The sequence below is a fragment of the Pristis pectinata genome, chromosome 2 (genome assembly GCF_009764475.1).
Source record: "Pristis pectinata isolate sPriPec2 chromosome 2, sPriPec2.1.pri, whole genome shotgun sequence".
NCBI classification, from domain to species: domain Eukaryota; kingdom Metazoa; phylum Chordata; class Chondrichthyes; order Rhinopristiformes; family Pristidae; genus Pristis; species Pristis pectinata.
In genome coordinates, this window is record NC_067406.1 from 118,923,272 (window position 1) to 118,940,433 (window position 17,162).

A 17,162-nucleotide genomic window follows, 5' to 3' on the forward strand; every position below is an offset into this window, starting at 1 on the left:
AACCTTCCCACTTGGCATTATATTGTTCATATGTTATTGGTCTGAATTGGACCATGTATTATTAGTAAAAATGCCTTTGTTATGAGCTTCCTTTACAAAACATTTAATGCATATGTAAACCTTTTTACAATAGTTGATAATTATGTTAAAGAACATCTTACAACCACACAGATAAACAGTAGTCACTAGTGATACTGACTGCTGGATGGGAAGGATAGTGCAGTGGGGTGGGATGGTGTAATGGGATGATCAAAGACATAACAGAGTGAGGAGAAAGATTTATAGAACATATTGGAAGAGTGAAAGGGTTAGCAAGGTAGATCTGATTTGGAAAAGAGTTTCAAAGCGTCCCGTTGTAATCTCTGCAGGCTCAGCCTTTGTTAGAATAGAAAACAAAACATGGAACGAGCTGTTATCTGGACTCAGAGGCACAGAAAGTACAGGTTGTAACTTATGGCTAGAGGCGTACAGTGAGATAAGAAGGGGAAATAGACAGAAAAATTTGAAAATGAGGTGAAAGACCTTGAAATCAACAGATCATGCAGCTTGACAACAGTACGTTGTAATGTGTGGGAGAGAGCCCTTAACTCAGCTAATTCTGCATTAACAAAATGTTACGCTGCTTTGAAGAAGGAGAAATATGCAAGGAGAAAATTGGAAAAACTTAACTCTGAAAATTATTTGTTCAAAAATCAGCACACTCTGCACATCCAAACTTTTTATTATCTAAGACTTTGAAACCCCATACTGTGTGGGGGAAAAAAGTTTTTGTTGATGTACGGTAGCTCATATTGTTTGCCCTCATTCTATTGTGCATAATTCTGTAGCACATCTCAGTAGTTCATCAATTCCACAAACGTGACAATTTACCCATTTTTTTGTTGATGGAATCCTGTGGAGCTCCTTTGTGCTGAAACGTAAATTCCAGTGTAAAACAAATGTAAATGCAGTATTACCAAAGTGACGAAATGTTAAGCTTTCTCTTATGCATGGTGCTCCTCTTTCATTAGAATGTAGCACAGGAGTTCACCCACAGGGGAAGATTTTTAAAATGCATTTATTCAGAGGGTGTACCCTTGCTGAACTGGTGGCTAACTGTTTTCTTAAACCGCCACAGTCTATGTGGTGAAACTTCTCCTGCAGTGCTGTTAAATGGGGTGTTCCGGATTTTAATCCAGCAGAAATGTCAGGATGATGTGTGGTGATAATGTTCCCCATGTCTTCTTAAGGGATAGAGAGCACAAGTTTGTGAATTCTGTTTAAGGAGGCTTGAACAAATTTCTGCAGTGTACCTGGTGTACCACAGCAGCCATATTACACCACTGATATTCCTGAGAGTTTTATGTGGTGCACGAGTCCAAATCAAGTAGATTGATTTCTGCAGATGGTGTCAAGCTTCATTGTGGTAGGAGTTGATCTATCCAGACAAGTGGAGACTATTCCTTTGCATTTCTGACTTGCATCACGTAAATGGTCAAGAGGCTTTGGGGAGTCAGGAAGTGAGTCATTCACCACAGAGTACACACTGTCTGACCTACTCCTGTGACCACAGTATTTCAGTTAACATTGTGGTCTGTGGTGAGATTAGGATTTTGATGGTGGAAGCTAATTAATGGCATGCTGTTAAAGTTTAGGGTGAGGTGGTCAGACCCTCAATTGTATATGCCTTCCACTGGTCTAGCATCTACTCATCTATATTAGCCCAGTCCTGTACATTGTCTGGGTCTTGAAGCAGACAGTGCCTGCGGGCTGCATTTTCTGAACATTGGAATTGAAAATTGCGTTATCATCTAAGAATATCCTCCTTCCGAGGTTTTAATAGAGTGAAGGTCTTGTTGATGCAACTGAAGATGGTTAGGCCTACAATGTTGCCCTGGGTTTTCACTGATCTCTACATTTCAATGTGACTCTGACTCCCTGGGACCACATTTGCTGTCAAGAGCAGTCACTCTCACTTCACCAGCAGATTTCAGCTATTTTGTTCCAAAGCTATGGTCAGTTCTGGAGCTGTGTGACCATGACAAAACCAAAACTGGTCATGGGTCAGCAGATTTTGGTAAAGAAGAACTGGGTAAATATTAGTGTTCCTTATTTATTATACCAGATTTTGTCACATTTTACAAGGCAACATTTTTAGTGATTCTGCTGTGTTAAACATGAACAGCAGTGGAGATGAATCTAGATGCCAGCATCTCTTCCTTACTTAATCTTAACTGAACACCAGTTTTACCACTGAATCTCAAGTCCATTACAGAAGTTGTATCTCCGTCCCACTTAGTACTTCTCAGGCTTGTTTCTTACTAATTCTGGCTTTTAATCTATTGTAATTGATTAATAACCCTAAAAATACTGAATTAGGTTTATCTAAAATAAATCCAATTTGTCATAAATATTTGTTCAGGTTCGAATTACTTTTGCCACCTATAAGTAGAATTATTCTATATGCTTAATCTGAAAATTAATTAAAAAATACACATAAGAAAATACACTCGGCCAGAAAACAGTCAATGATCAAGTAAAAGAATGTAAAGAAATCTTTGGCCTAGAAATTAGATATTGGTTGAACATTTATTGACCATGAAGTGAAATGTGATAATTACCATTTCTGGTACATCACAACCAGAAATTTGACCAGGCATCATTAGCCCCATTTGTGCATTTGACAGGATTTCAAATTGCATTATTTTCCTGTCTAAGGCTTCTGTTAGAACATTGCAGAGAAAATTAGGCAAAGTTGTTTCTGGAGTGACCATCATTTGGCACTTGCATGCCCTTAAGATTATGTGCCAGATGGAGACCTTGCTGAGCTAAGTCCCACCCTTTTTATTGCCCCTTCACCCCATAACAGTATTGACAATCACTCTCATACACCAATTTCCCCTATTTGACCCAGCCCTGAACTCCAATTTACCAATCTCCCTGCAAACCCAGAAATTCCTTGAATCCTTTGATGGAAGTCCTGATCACCCTCCATTCTGGCCGCTTACCTGATCACCCACCCCAGTCTCATTTACTCCTGATTGTCAACCAGTTTGTAGACCCCAGGTTTTGATTGGGCATACAACTGCTGGCTGTCTCTTCCTCTTAAACTCAACCTCAGTCCCAGATAGCACATTTCGTCAGTGAAATAGAATGGAGCTCACTTAGTAATGCCCAAGAATGTTTAAGCCTCTGTTTTGGATGCAGTTCTATTTGAGTTCACAGTTCTAGAACATTATACAATGTTCAGGACATTATAAATGCAAGTGGTTGTTAACAACAAGTAACATCCTTTGCAAAAGGGCGGCACGGTAGCATAGTGGTTAGCACGATGCTATTACAGTGCCAGTGATCAGGTTCAATTCCTGCTGCCATCTGTGAGGAGTTTGTATGATCTCCCCATGACTACGTGGGTTTCCTCTGGGTGCTCTGGTTTCCTCCCACATTCCAAAAGACATATGGGTTAGTAGGTTAACAAGGGTGTAATTGGGAGGCACGGGCTCATTGGGCTAGAAGGGCCTGTTACCGTGCTGTATAAATAAAGATTTAAAAAAATATATACCTATGAAGCAAAAAAATTAAAGAAACAATAGGAAGACCAGGTAATTCACTCCCATAACTTTGCTCTGCATTTAATCAGATTATAGCTAATGCTTTAACTCAAGTCTCCAAAAGTATCCAAAACACTTTATCTGCCTTGAAAATGCTTTCTGAATGGGCATTCATAAGTCTCTGGTGTCAAGAATTCTGTAGTTTTATAATCATAATCGTTGGGTGATACCATGGTATAGCTAGTAGAGCTGCTGCTTCACAGCTCCAGTGAAGTTGATTCAATCCTGACTTCTGGCTTTATCTATATGGAGTTTGTACAATCTCCTCGTGACTGCTTGAGTTTCCCCCAGGTGCTCCGGTTTCCTCCCACATTCCAAAGACGTACAGATTGGTAAGTTAATTGGCCACTGTAAATTGCCCCTAGTGTGTAGGTGAGCCTGGAGAATGTTGATTGGAATGTGGGGCAAATAAAATAGATTACAGAGCAAATTAGTGCACGATTGGGGGTGCTCTGAGAACCAACATAGACTTGATGGGCCAAAATGGCTTCTGTCCTTGGCCTTCCCCACTGCCAGGGTGGAGCTTAACAAAAACTAGAAGAACAACATCTCATATTATAATGCAATAATGCAATTTGAAATCCTGGCAAGTACACAACCCAATGGTATGAAGTTTGAATTTTCCAGTTTCAGGTGAGCCTTACCTCCTGTGTTTCCTTCTCTCTCTCCATCTGATCTACCACTGATCCTCCCATTGTTATTCCTTTTCCCATAGTCCCCTCTCACCCCACATCACCCATTTTTGTCTCCCTCCCTCTCCTGGTTCCATCCACATAGTACTCACACACTTCACCCACCAGTTCCCCTCCCTCGTCTTATTCCATCTGTCCTTCATCTATCCCTTAAATGGTTCCTATTATCACCCTCCATCTTCACCCTCTACTCCCCTTTCCTTGACTGCTTCCAACTAGCAACTACCTGCCTCTGTCTCCGAACTCCGCCTTCTCTCCCTCCTACCTGGCTCCTTCTGCCCATCATCCCTCACACATCCTCAGTCCACCTATCACCAACCAACCCCTGTCTCACGCCTCTGTCTCTCCTCTTCATATCAGTTATCTTTCCTTTCCACTTTTAGTCATGATGCAGTATCTTAACCCGAGATGTCCACAAGTCCTTTCCCACACAGATGCTGCTCGACCTGCTGAGCTCCTCCAAGTTTGTTCCTTGGCCTCCTGTGTTGTTATAATGAAATATGGAACTCCTTGAACATATAAATTTTGCTCATCTTCTCATTCCTTATTCTGAAACAGGCCAGGAAAAATATCCTCATAGATTTAAACCCTGTCAAACCTCTGGAGAATTTTATGTTTCATTGAGATCAACTCTAGGGAATATGGGGCTAACTTTGAGAAGAGAAAAACAAGATTTTATTTTATTTAACACATATGTCCCATTCAGAATGGCCTAAAGCCCTTCCCAACCAATGAAGAACTTCTGAATCATTGTGATGTAGGATATGCCACAGCCAATTTCTGTACAGTCGCGCCCACAGACAGGTAATCTTATTCTGAAGTATTTATTGGAGAATAAATATTGGCCGGGACTAAAAGATTAACACTCTTGTTCTTTTTTTGAAATGTCTCTGGTATCTAAAATTGAAGTAAATAAATGAAAGAGAATTAAATAAATGTTAAAATGTTAATTAAAAACATAATTAATTAATTAATCAAAACATAATTAATTAAACTAAGTCAAAATAGTTTGTTCTTAAGAAGAAACTTACTTTCCAAAATCATTGCCTAACTACCCCCATTTAAATCTTGGATCGTAAGCCAAGCCTGAACTGGTGTTAGACTGGGAAAACCAGCAAGATTGCACCCATTGCTACAGCTGAACAAATCTGTCAGTGTTCTGATTTTCCTAATTTCAGAGAGCAAGTGGGAACAACTAAGTTCAGTTTGAGTGCCTGAATGCTGTTGGTTCTAATTGGAACTCGTGGGAATAGCTGCCGTGATCTGGTCTTTATCATTTAAAAAAATGGCATGTCCCTCAAAACTGTACCCTGAATACCTTGAATACCTATATTGGCCTTGAATTTTGTGCTCAATTCTCTGGAGAACCTTCTGTCGCAGGGTCTCTCAGTCTCTTTGAGGAGAATCCCCTCATCTGTGGAATTACCCCAGTGAACCTTTGCAGCACTCTTTGGAAAGTAAGCACATATATCCTTCTTTAACTAAGGAGCCCTTCTAACCTGTGAACAGTATGCCAGATGTAATCACACCAAGGCTCTGTATAATCTGCAGCCTCTTTCTAATAAAGCATATCAGCATATTACTTCCTTTCCTAATTGCTTACTTTGTGTGCATGTTCACTTCCAATGATATATGTAAAATACGCCAGTCCCCCAACATGAACTTCCCTCAGTTTCTCATTTTCAAAAAAAAATGTTTTTTATTTTTTTGACACCAAAGTGTATAACTTCATATTTTTTTTCCAAATTACTTATCATCTGCTAAAGGGAGTTAAACTCATGTCCCTCTTTGTAGTCTCTACATTCTCACAGTTTACTTTCCCACTTAGCAAATTTGGATCTATACACTCACTAAACTGGAAAGGGGTGATTATCTGAAGTCTCTCATTTATAAGACAAGTGAACTATACTTTGTGAATATCACGTTGTAAGCTCACTTCCAGTTCTCAGTTCCTGGCCGTGTGCCAGCTTAGCAAGAGATCAAATGGTTTGCACAATTGAAGTAAGTAAATAATGTAAAAGATAGGAAACCTCTGCTGCTGGTTAGTCGTGAAATAAGTAATAAAGATGGACGCATTTCTGCTTCTTTGATATAATTAAGAATTTCAGTGTGTGTTGCTTCAGTCTCAGTTTATTGTACTGAAAAATGATTGAACATTTTTTTGAAAAAGATCACTAGATAGTAAGTAACAATGTGGGAAAGCATGCAATGGTTGTTATGTATAGTGACAGAAGAATATATTCACATATATGTTTATGTCACTGAATAGAGCAGTTCTTCCCTTGAGACTCCTTTGATCCTAGAACTGGAAAAGATGATTGAAATCTTGCTTTGCTTCAAATATTACAACTTACCTTGGGTGTTACAGTCTAACTCTCCACCACTCCTTGGATCCCCAGTGCCTACTGGGACTATTATTTCATCGAACTATCAATGTAGTTCATGAGCACTGGCGCCAACTCAGAATAGGGTTCAGCTGAGTGCACTGAGCAAAAAAACACTAATCACTAAAATGCCTCCTGCTTAGACTTACCTGGTTTTCAGCCTAATGAAAGTTTGTTCATTTTTTTTAAATCATGTAAAATTAAGGTGAAAGGCTTAAATCACGGTTAAGGACATCACACAAAGCAAGGACCAAGTAAATCAAGCACTGGGATTAGTTGACACCATGCTTAGATTTTTAATTTCTGACCATTGTAAATTGTGGGGGTTAAAAAGAATTCTGGTTTCCACAGAAGCTTAATGTAACCTCATCAAATAATTTACTCTGTAAACCCAGACTCACTGACTCTAATCTATCCCTCTTAGCCAAGAGAATTCAGTTTATGGAGTTCTGAGATATAATAGTAATGGTTTCTTGATGATCCCCGTAGAAGACAAAAGGCCGCAGTGGAAATGTTTTTCTCAATCAGAGGGGAGAAATTGTGCTGTGTAATGCCTGAATTTAGATATAGTCTTGCGAGAAGACAAATGGTTACAGTGGGAATGTTGTTCTCAGTTGGAGGGGAGAAATTGGAAGGAGGCAGATACAACAAATGTTATCTTCATAGCCACAGGCAATATTGTCCTTGCTCTAAATTAAGGTTACAGTTGTGACTGCAACAATCAGTTGAATTGATACAAAAACTCTTTAGTGACCTGAAAGTGTCTGAATCATTGGTCTTTGTTGATGTTGAGGTTGGGGAATTGCTCCGTAACAACCCTTTTGAGATACAGGCTCTGGTTGAGATGCTATTCCACCAACAATTGGAGGTTTTTGCCAGCAACTAATGTGCAAGGAGTTCATAATCCCCTTACATAGCACTGCAAGGAGTCCTCTCATTTAATGTATGTTCAGCTGTGCGAGGTTAAATTGGAGCATAGACTGGAATGTGGAATTTAAATATGGCTGCACTGGTATCAGATCATTATTGCATAATCATTGACATAGCCTGCTTGATATACATAGACATTAGCTGTGCATAAGTCCTACTTCTGAGATGGTGTCCAAAAGTGTCACCACCAGAGTTATGTGCACACATCTTAGACTCCAAGCATACCTGCGTTTGGTATCTCACTACATACAGATCTATCCTCTTCCCTGGTTCAGTGTTCGGTCTCTGAGCTGCCATGTACAAGTACAACATCAAGCAACTCTGTCTTTTCATCTTCATACTCTCCTCCAAGGAGTGGGTTCTTGGGTTTTTAAAAATAAAAAAGGATGAAGTTTGGGACATGGTGCGGGGAGAATAACAAACAGATACTTACACAATCTGTCAACCTATAAGAGATTGAGTTGTGAGGGAAGAATGGTTTGAGAGAAGCAGGATTAGGTATGTGAAACCCCCACCTATCCATCATTGGTTCTTCTGTTCTCAGCAGAGCTGACAGCCCCCAGCCTTGATATTGTGAGCACTGTCTCCTCCTTGGGACATAAAACATCCAAGTGGCATTGTCCTCCACCAGTTCCTTACTGCTATGTTATGTGCCACCTCTCTTGCAAAAACGAAAGGTTATCTCAGTAAATATTTTTTGGATAAGGCAGCTGTCGTGATTGATTAGCTGACCCCAGTCTGCAGACTGTGAGTTGCAGTGCAAGGCTTGCAACAGAGGAGAATGTGTGAGCTGAAGTATATATATTAAAGGAATGGATACCAAACGTTCGATATAGATGAACGTTGGGCAGGTGAGGTGAGGGGCTGTGTTGGTGGTGGGTTGTTAAATGAAAAGGCAGATGGAGCCAGTGGCACAGTTTGTTGGATATGAAAAATGGACAATTAACTCACTTGCCATGAGATCTTGTATCAGATTTTTTAACTCATTGTTGTAGGGTATCCACATTAATAAAACAATACCGCTGGCTTTGAACTTTGTAATACTTTCCTGGGGGGTAGGGGAGGTTGTGCAGGGAAGAGGGAGGCTTGATAACCGCCTGCACATATAGTCATCTTTCCTCCTTTTCATATCTTCCACCAGTCCTCCTGGGCATTGTCTGAAAATTGTGGTGCTTGCTCTCTCAGGTACTCAACCAGTGCAAAGTGTTATTACCCACATTAAGCATGAAAAAATTTCCCTCCGGTTATTTGCAGCCAGAATGCACCATCCCTTTAAGAGGTACTTGTTACCTTAAAGCAACAGTACCCTCTTGTGATATGGAACAGTGCCATGAATACTGGCTACATACAACTATCATTCAAAAGAGTAGACCGGGTTAACCATGCACCATGATCCCCACATATAATTTTAGGTGTTAGCTGTTCACTTTCCCTTTTTCGAAACAAGAGGAGGGCATAACTCATCTTTCCTTGTAGCATTGCAGAATTTATTCATTTCATTGAGTCTATGACAGCTATCGGTGTAGTCTCATCAGTCCCATTCTCCCATTTATTTCCATGTAACCTATTTCCTATCTCACATGTCCATCAACTTCCCCTGATTTTCCTGCCACCCACCTCTACTAGGCTCTACTTGCTGTAGTCAAATACCCTATCAGCATGTCTCCAGGATATGTAGGTAATCAGAGCACGCAGGGAAAATGCACACGGTCATAGGGAGAACGTGCAAGCTCCACGTAAACAATACCTGAGGTCAGGTTTGAACAGTGGTCACTGGAGCTGTGCAGCAGCAGTATTAACTGCTGCTAACTGCGCTGTCCTGTCTTGGGTGATCACCACTGATAGCAAATCAGCACCCAGTTTTTCATTGATTTCATTAAGACAAATGAGCTGTGACCTTAAATGGATTGTTAATTCATTTTAATCCTGCTTTATACAACAGGCATTTCCATTTTCATCTCCAATGTGTCTTGCTGAAATTTTAAAAGTGGAGCCAAAAGAGCAGCTATGTACACACTGCTGATAATAGCTGAATATTTTTGGCATTTTTAGTAGAATTAGCCATAAAATTTATGGCATTCTACATGCTGTAGTGACCAAGTGAGTCATAGTGGAGAAGTACACTGAAACATGCAGTCCATAGCTCTATGTTGTAAAGGAGTTTCTTTTTACATTAAGCAACTTGATGAACAAACAAGGTCTATACTATGGAACATCATCAAAAACCGTACAACAATAAAAAAATCCTCCCACGAAATAAGAACGATATGAAAACTGTGATGTCATTGATTATGACAGATTTGGCAAAATTATTAAATCCAGCTCTGTTGGGAGAGCAAATTGTTTTATAATTGCTCTACATGGGTGAAACCCTGTGAAAAGCTGCCCTTTGCCATTTGCTCTGTGCAGAGTGGAAAAGCTATTTTCATAGGCGGAATACAATGGAGGGATCAGAGCCTGAATAAAAGAGCAACTCACAATGCTGTTACAACTGTCTTAATAGTTTCTAATTTTAAGAAAAATGGTGTCACTATTGTATTGCCTCACATTATGTGTCCAAACCCAGATCAACACATTATGCCCCATTATTGTCTGAATAGGCTTCATACAATCTACCAACAGTTTATTTATAGTCCCATTATAGACATCGGTTTGGAATTGGATGAAAAATGACAAATGGAAGAGTCTTTTTTGTCTTACTGACCTACAAAAGGCAATGCAAGAAAGAATGGCAAGGCCAATGAGATTGATGATGACCTTCAACCCTGCCAAACTTTACATGGGTGAGTGCATAATTAGATAGATTTAATTGGCTTTCCAGATTTGTGTGGAAGAAATGTAACAGTTTTTGCATATGCCTCCTGTGAGAAATTATTAGAAATAATGTAAAAGAGGCATCATTCTTGGTCATTTCTTCCTCAACATATAATATACTACCTTTTATCCACCAAGATAACTAATTTCAAATGGATTTGATATTTTGCTAAGATCCTTCCACCCCCTATTTCCTATAGTTAATGAATAAATGCAAAGTATAACATAATTTTGAGGTTTAATTTCATTATGACTATCACCTTGAAAGCTGACTTTATCCTGCAATATATTAGCAAATGCATTAGGAATCTTGTCCATTTGTATGTGGAAATCTTCTATCACTCGGTGCTGGGACGAAGGGGGCAAAACCTAAAGTGGTCAAATATCCTACATTGTAATGTTAATTATGTTAACCACCAAAGTGGTTTGTCCTTCCTTGCTTCCTATGTCATTATAACAATATAGAAATAATGTATGTTAATGATGAATTACAATTGTAATTTCCCAGAAGCTTTAACTATTTAAATTTAACCATCTTTTTATACTCTGGTATATATAGAGCTTGTGTTTTCACTGCTTCTGATTACTTCTTAAAGGGAAAATAGTAAATAGAAAATGATTATTAGATCAATTTAGATGTTTACAATATCCATTTCTCCATTCAAGATTCAACAGGAAGGAATCTCTTTATTTTTTTAGCCTCTCTTCTATGCAGAAACCAAAGAACAAAACTATGACATTCAAAATGTTGAGGTGCCAAGCTTGATTGTCTGAATGAGCTTTTTTGAAGCTAGGTTTATTCTCTGCTCTTTAGGAGCTCTGTTTATTTTTCTAAAGTTATCTTGGCAGTCACTTCTTGGTCTTTTCTCTAATTATAAAAATAACTTCCTGTGTTGAATCCACCACAAGCAGTGACAGTGATACTACAACTGATTTGGTGTCCTAAGCATGAAGCTATGTGCTAAGACTCTATAATAAACATTGCCCAGATTTTCACTTCATTTAGCACACTAATCACTTGGTGTGATTCCAGCTGCTCCATTCTGTGTCACTGGACAGTGATTGAACGTGGAGTCTGGAATTTGGCAAAGAACCGAATAACTGACATTTTAAAGCTACAGTAATAAACTTATTATATTCCATGTATTGACTATGAAGGTATAAGATTTCTGTTTTGACTTCTGTCATGGGGAGTGTTAGACTTATAAAATGCAGTTTTGCAATGAACAAGCTGGAAATCAGTTCCAGTAGTCTGAGATGTAGGTGACCAAGGCAGAATTATACAGTTGTGTCAAAGTTAATTTAGCTTTTGAAGTTTCAACACTGAGGAGAGCTTCACTGGAACACATGATTACCTGGAGGCTATAACTCTGCTGTTATGCTTCACTAGTGCATACAAAATCAAGACAAAATAATTGCTGGAATTTTATTAGAGTCACAGAGTGCATGTGTGCTATTGCCACAACCTGCTGCGAAGCTGCAGATAGTTTTGTATAAGCTTTTTAATAACACAGTTGTTAGGAGTAATTTGCCAGAATGAACTAGATTTTGTAGGTTACATAATCCAGACAAAAACAATGTTAAATCACCTTCCTCATCTATTTTACACAATAGGCAGATTGTGTAACTGCAAATTGGGACAAGACGTTAACATTTTGAAGGTTTTCATTAGATGACAGAATCAGATAATTTTGGCGACCCAAATCCCTTATTTTAAAACTTATTTTCCCCATGCGTGCTATAACAGTATTAATGACGAGCAGTTTTTTCCCTCCCTTTATAATACTTTGCCTCCAGCTACTAGTCGCACAATGCTTTTAGAATTTAACCTTGAGAAGGTCAACCAGCCAGCATTTTTACCTAATACTGGGTGATATGTTACATTTTCTCTTTACTCTATGCAGAATGTTCTCTTCATTCATTACCTCAGTAAAAGGGCAGACAGAATAGCTGAGACTCACTGTAAAGCATGATCAAGAAGCCCACAGCCCATTTTTGTGGTTTAATTACTATTTCTTCCTATTTGTTGAAATTACTCTGTCTGGATAGTTGTTGGATTCCAAGGATATATATTTGCCTGGCCTGTGACAAACTCACATTTGAATTTAGGAATGTTGGTAAAGTTTCAGATTTTATTTTATGTATTTTTTCCTTTTTCCTGATCACATTATTCTGTGGCAATTGCAATAATTTATCATACAACAGCAACAAAAAGCTAACCAATGCATTAATGTGATGCCATTTTTTAAGCATGGAAGAAAATATGTTTAAAATCATTTAATCTGTAGAAAATTGCATGCTGCTGGCAATCAGTTTGCAAAGTAAACTGCCTAGGCAGTATCAATGGTGATGCATTAATTAGAAATGAAATAAAACAGTTTTAATTGTCCTTTTTTGAGGGTGGTGACAGGACCTTATTAATACTGTTGCATTGATTTATTTTAGTTTCATGGTTTTTGTAGTTTAGTAGGTTCCCGTAGGAAGGTATATCTTTGGAATTTTGGTCCACTTTGTAAATAGTTGCATTTGTACAATATATGCCTTTTACAAAATACTTTTTTCTTCAACTTGTCCTAGCTATAAAATATGTACTTTGGCTATACCATGGATATAACCAAAGTCCATCTGTTTGCAGATAAGTTAATATTGGTTAAGAATTTTATTAAGGAGCCGAGTAAGAATAATAAAACATTCCACCTCTAATTGTGGAATTCATCCACTTAAGTGTCCAGCTGAAATATAAGAAAACAGCAGTTCACATTTCCAGTAAAAATCTTTGGCTACTATTGTTCACGAAAGATTTCTTGCATTCTCAATTGCAGTTTGCATTTGTCGCTCAGGTTTCAAATTTTATATATATTTTGGCAAAAAATAAGGATTGTTGTTGGGGTAAGATTTTCTGAACTAGACGAAGTAAATGTGTATTTAACACAATTCCTGACATGTGGCTTTAACCAATTCCTGTATGTAGAGGCAAACAGCCTGAAAGTAAGGAAACATTCCCATTGAAAAGGATCAAAAGCCTTTCCAAGATATCTTATTTACAGTTGTGTGGCTGTGATAGTAGCTTCCATTGTTTAAATGTTATAAACAATGATTGATTTTAGGAGAAGTGAGCACAATGGAATATTTACTGCACACTCTTTGCCCATAGCACTTTAAGAGTGATGAGATAAATTCCTATTTGTGTTCAACGAGCTGGAAGTTATTTATTTCACTTTTGCAGTTTCTGATAATTGTAAAAGTAAAACACAGTTAAAAGCCTGAATGTCTTCCATTGTGACACAGCTGCAGCAAATTTCAGAAACCACCCATCTTATTTAGCTGGATGGTTCAAGATCCAAAATATTGCTGTAATTGAAGAATAAAATGCCACATAAACAGGTGATTAGTACAAGAAACAAAGTTAGTAGTGTGTTAAGCTTTGCCTGGTTGTACAAACAGGAACTCAGTACAAGAAGAGCTTGTATAATAACAGCTACATAAAGATAATTATATTTTAAAAAAAAGAATAATGCTGGGATTAATGATGATTTGCCCTACATCTATTTGGTTAGAAAATACAGTAATTCCGCAGTTAGACTTCTGCTTTCCAATTTTCTCTCGTCATGGAGCTGAATACTTTAAGGCCATTTGTTTAGGCATTCTAAGTATTAAACATCCTAAATATATAAATTAGCGGCCTAAGACCTGTTGTTGGTTCCATCTTGAAATTATTTGATGAGGAACACAGCATGCATCAGTTCACCCCACTCAGAAATGTTCAGTGGCTCCCTCTTACGTCAATGAAAGTAGGTTGAGAAAACCCATCTCATCACATAATGGCGGTACACCGGCTCCGCAGGTGTTGTAATCAGCCCCTTTCATTCCATAGCATACACCCATTCATGCATCTTGGGCTTACCCAAGAACAGCATTCAGTGAGGCAAATTGCTTGACATTGATGTTATCAATCAGGCAAAATAGTTTTTAAGGAATGACTATAACTCGCAGGTTGTGATGAATATGTTAATAAATCTTAACGTTTAAATGCTAATGATCCTAGGATCTCACTGACTTTCCTATTCAATATAATGGAAGTTGTCCTTGGATTTCATGGTGATCACATCTACCAATGGTATCCTGGACAGTTGCATCTACCACATGTAGATTGGTGAAGACAAGGTGATATAGGGTTACCCCCATGTCACTTTGCTTGCTACCTGCCACATACTTAGTCTGGTAGTTATGCCCTTCAGGACTCTGCCAGCTAAGACAGAATTAATAATACAAACCCAATCTTGGTGATGGACATTGAAGTCCCCATCTACAGTACATTCTGTGCCCTTGCTCCCTTCAGTGCATTTTCAACATAGAGGTGCATTAATTCATTGTCTGAGAGAGGATGGCAAGTGGTAATAGTAGGATGTTTTCTTGCCCATAATTGATATGATGCCATGAGATTTCATGGGGTCTGGAGTCAATGTCGAGAACTCCCAAGGCTGCTCCCTTCTGTCTGTGCACCTCTGTGCCTTTGCCTCTAATGGATTTGTTCTGCTGATGGGACAGGAACTAATCTGTGATTGTGTAGGAGGCGTCTGGCACATTGTTAGGTCTGATTTTGTGATGGCAACTATGTTAGGCTGTTGCTTGGCTAATGTGTAGACCACTCTCACAACTTGGATACTTTTCCTAGATGTCTGTGAGCAATGGATTTGGAGTTGTACATCAGCCAGAATAGGTAAGGATAACAGATTTCCTCCCCTGGAGGACATTAATGAACCAGATATGTCTTAATGATAATCAGACAATTGGATGGTTTTGTGGTTATGATTATTAAGACTAGTTGTTTTTCTTTTAAAAGCATTCCATATTATCAACTGAATTTTAATTCCAGAGCTGTCATGACAGAACTCGCATCTCTTGATTGTTAGTCCAGACATCTACATTACTAGTCTGATAATTTAACTGCTCTCATTGGAAACTACAAACTGCCTTTTATACAAATCTGTTGATTCATTTGTACCTTTTTAAATGCAAATGCTTCGCTTGATGACCAGATCATATATAGAAATTTAAAGAATTTTTTTCTTTTGGATTTTACAATTCTTGAACATGTATTTCACACTGATATCTTGCAACTTCTCATAAATAAATTATGAAACCTTTATCCTCTCCAAATTTCTACATTCAAGTGGTCTGTACAAGTTTCCTGGTCAATGAGTTAATGCATGTAAATTCCAGGTAAACACGGAGCAACACATTCCTTGTGGAATAATATGAGTTTGTGTAATATTGCAATTTCCCCAATGCAGACTTCTTATGCAAGTGGCAGTTAATGAACATGTTTACTCTTCTAAAGAATGAGGGTAATAGGCAGAGCTAGATTGGCTGAATTGGCATTTCGGTACATCTTCTTTCTTCTGTTGTATAGAAAGACAGGCTTTTTGTGTACTGCACATAAGTGTTGCTGAAACCAACAGCCTCCTGTTCTAATGAATCTATAGGGTTATCTTCACAAGAGCACTGATATACAGGCCTGCAGGACTTCATCAGAAAATAATGCTTTTGAATACTTCAACTTTTCACTTGTATGACTTTGGTGAGGCAAAGAGCAGAACTACAACAAAGCAACAAAAAAATAACTAGTGTTTGGTCAAGGGATGAGTGGAAATGTTTTCTGGTTGAATATTGGCATTTTTCAACATAGGCTATTGTGAACAACTTGTACCATTTGTTTTCCACACAGTTCACCAATAAGATGTACCCAAGACCTAAGTCTCTATTCTGGGCTATAGGATTGCACTACTGACTGAATTCATTTAATAAAACCAGCAAACATCCATGATTTCTTCAGTGTCATGTTAACTGTAGATAGACACAATGACACGTGTGTTTCTGTCCTGTTCTATTTCACTTTCACTATTATCCAAGATGTTTCAGCCTAGTATTGATAAAGGTGGAAATCCATAACCAACTTTCAGATCAACAGTTGTGAACACAAGTGGAAATAATTCTTAAAGAAGTATAGAAGCTTGAAGAAGTACATTGCCTTTCAACTAAGGGTATTGCATTTTTTAGAAATATCGTGCCATGTGGAAAAACTGGGTGGGGTGTAAAACTAATCATATATCTTATAGGGAATTCAATGTTTTGATTCCCAGTCTTGGAAAGTCTACAAGAAGATAAGTATTTTCTTGAGTGATATGTGATTGAAAAGGAACCAAGCGCAAAAACATGTATGTACACCTATGGTGGCTTTTGCTCTCTCTATTCTATGCCATGCTCTTTGTAGATGAAGATGAAGAAGAAAAACATCAAGTATTATCATGACTTAGTGATTGTGCGTGAAATAGCTTGCATTCCAAAAAATGCCAAAATCCACTTCACCACTGTCAAATCCATTGAATTCAAATAGTTCCATGTATCAAGAGCACTGTTAATTCTCCATTGACTGTAGCAAAATTACAGCTGCCATTCAAGTTTTGCAGTTAATTTATAAAGAACTTGAAGTCTTCTGAACCAGTTAATTATCTAATGTTGGAGCTAACTCCTGGAAATGTTACCTGTAATTGCTCGCAGAGGTAACAAAATGGAGCTTTGTGCATTCTTCTTCAGTATAGCAACACACTTTCCCCGTTTTGGTAATGGTGCAAACAGTTAGTATTAATTGTATGTCCACAGACACTGCTCTCCGGAATGATCCTGATTCCAGTCAGTTTTCTGTATCCATAGCAATCATTCTTAATGACCCTTAGCAGTTCCATTTTATA

General features: G+C 38.2%; 1 protein-coding gene across 1 annotated transcript in view; it reads left to right on the forward strand.

The window, feature by feature from the left end:
* LOC127582445 (protocadherin Fat 4) overlaps nt 1-17,162 on the forward strand; it is a 293,967-nt gene that overhangs the window by 110,717 nt on the left and 166,088 nt on the right. The gene's annotated exons all lie outside the window — the stretch shown is intronic.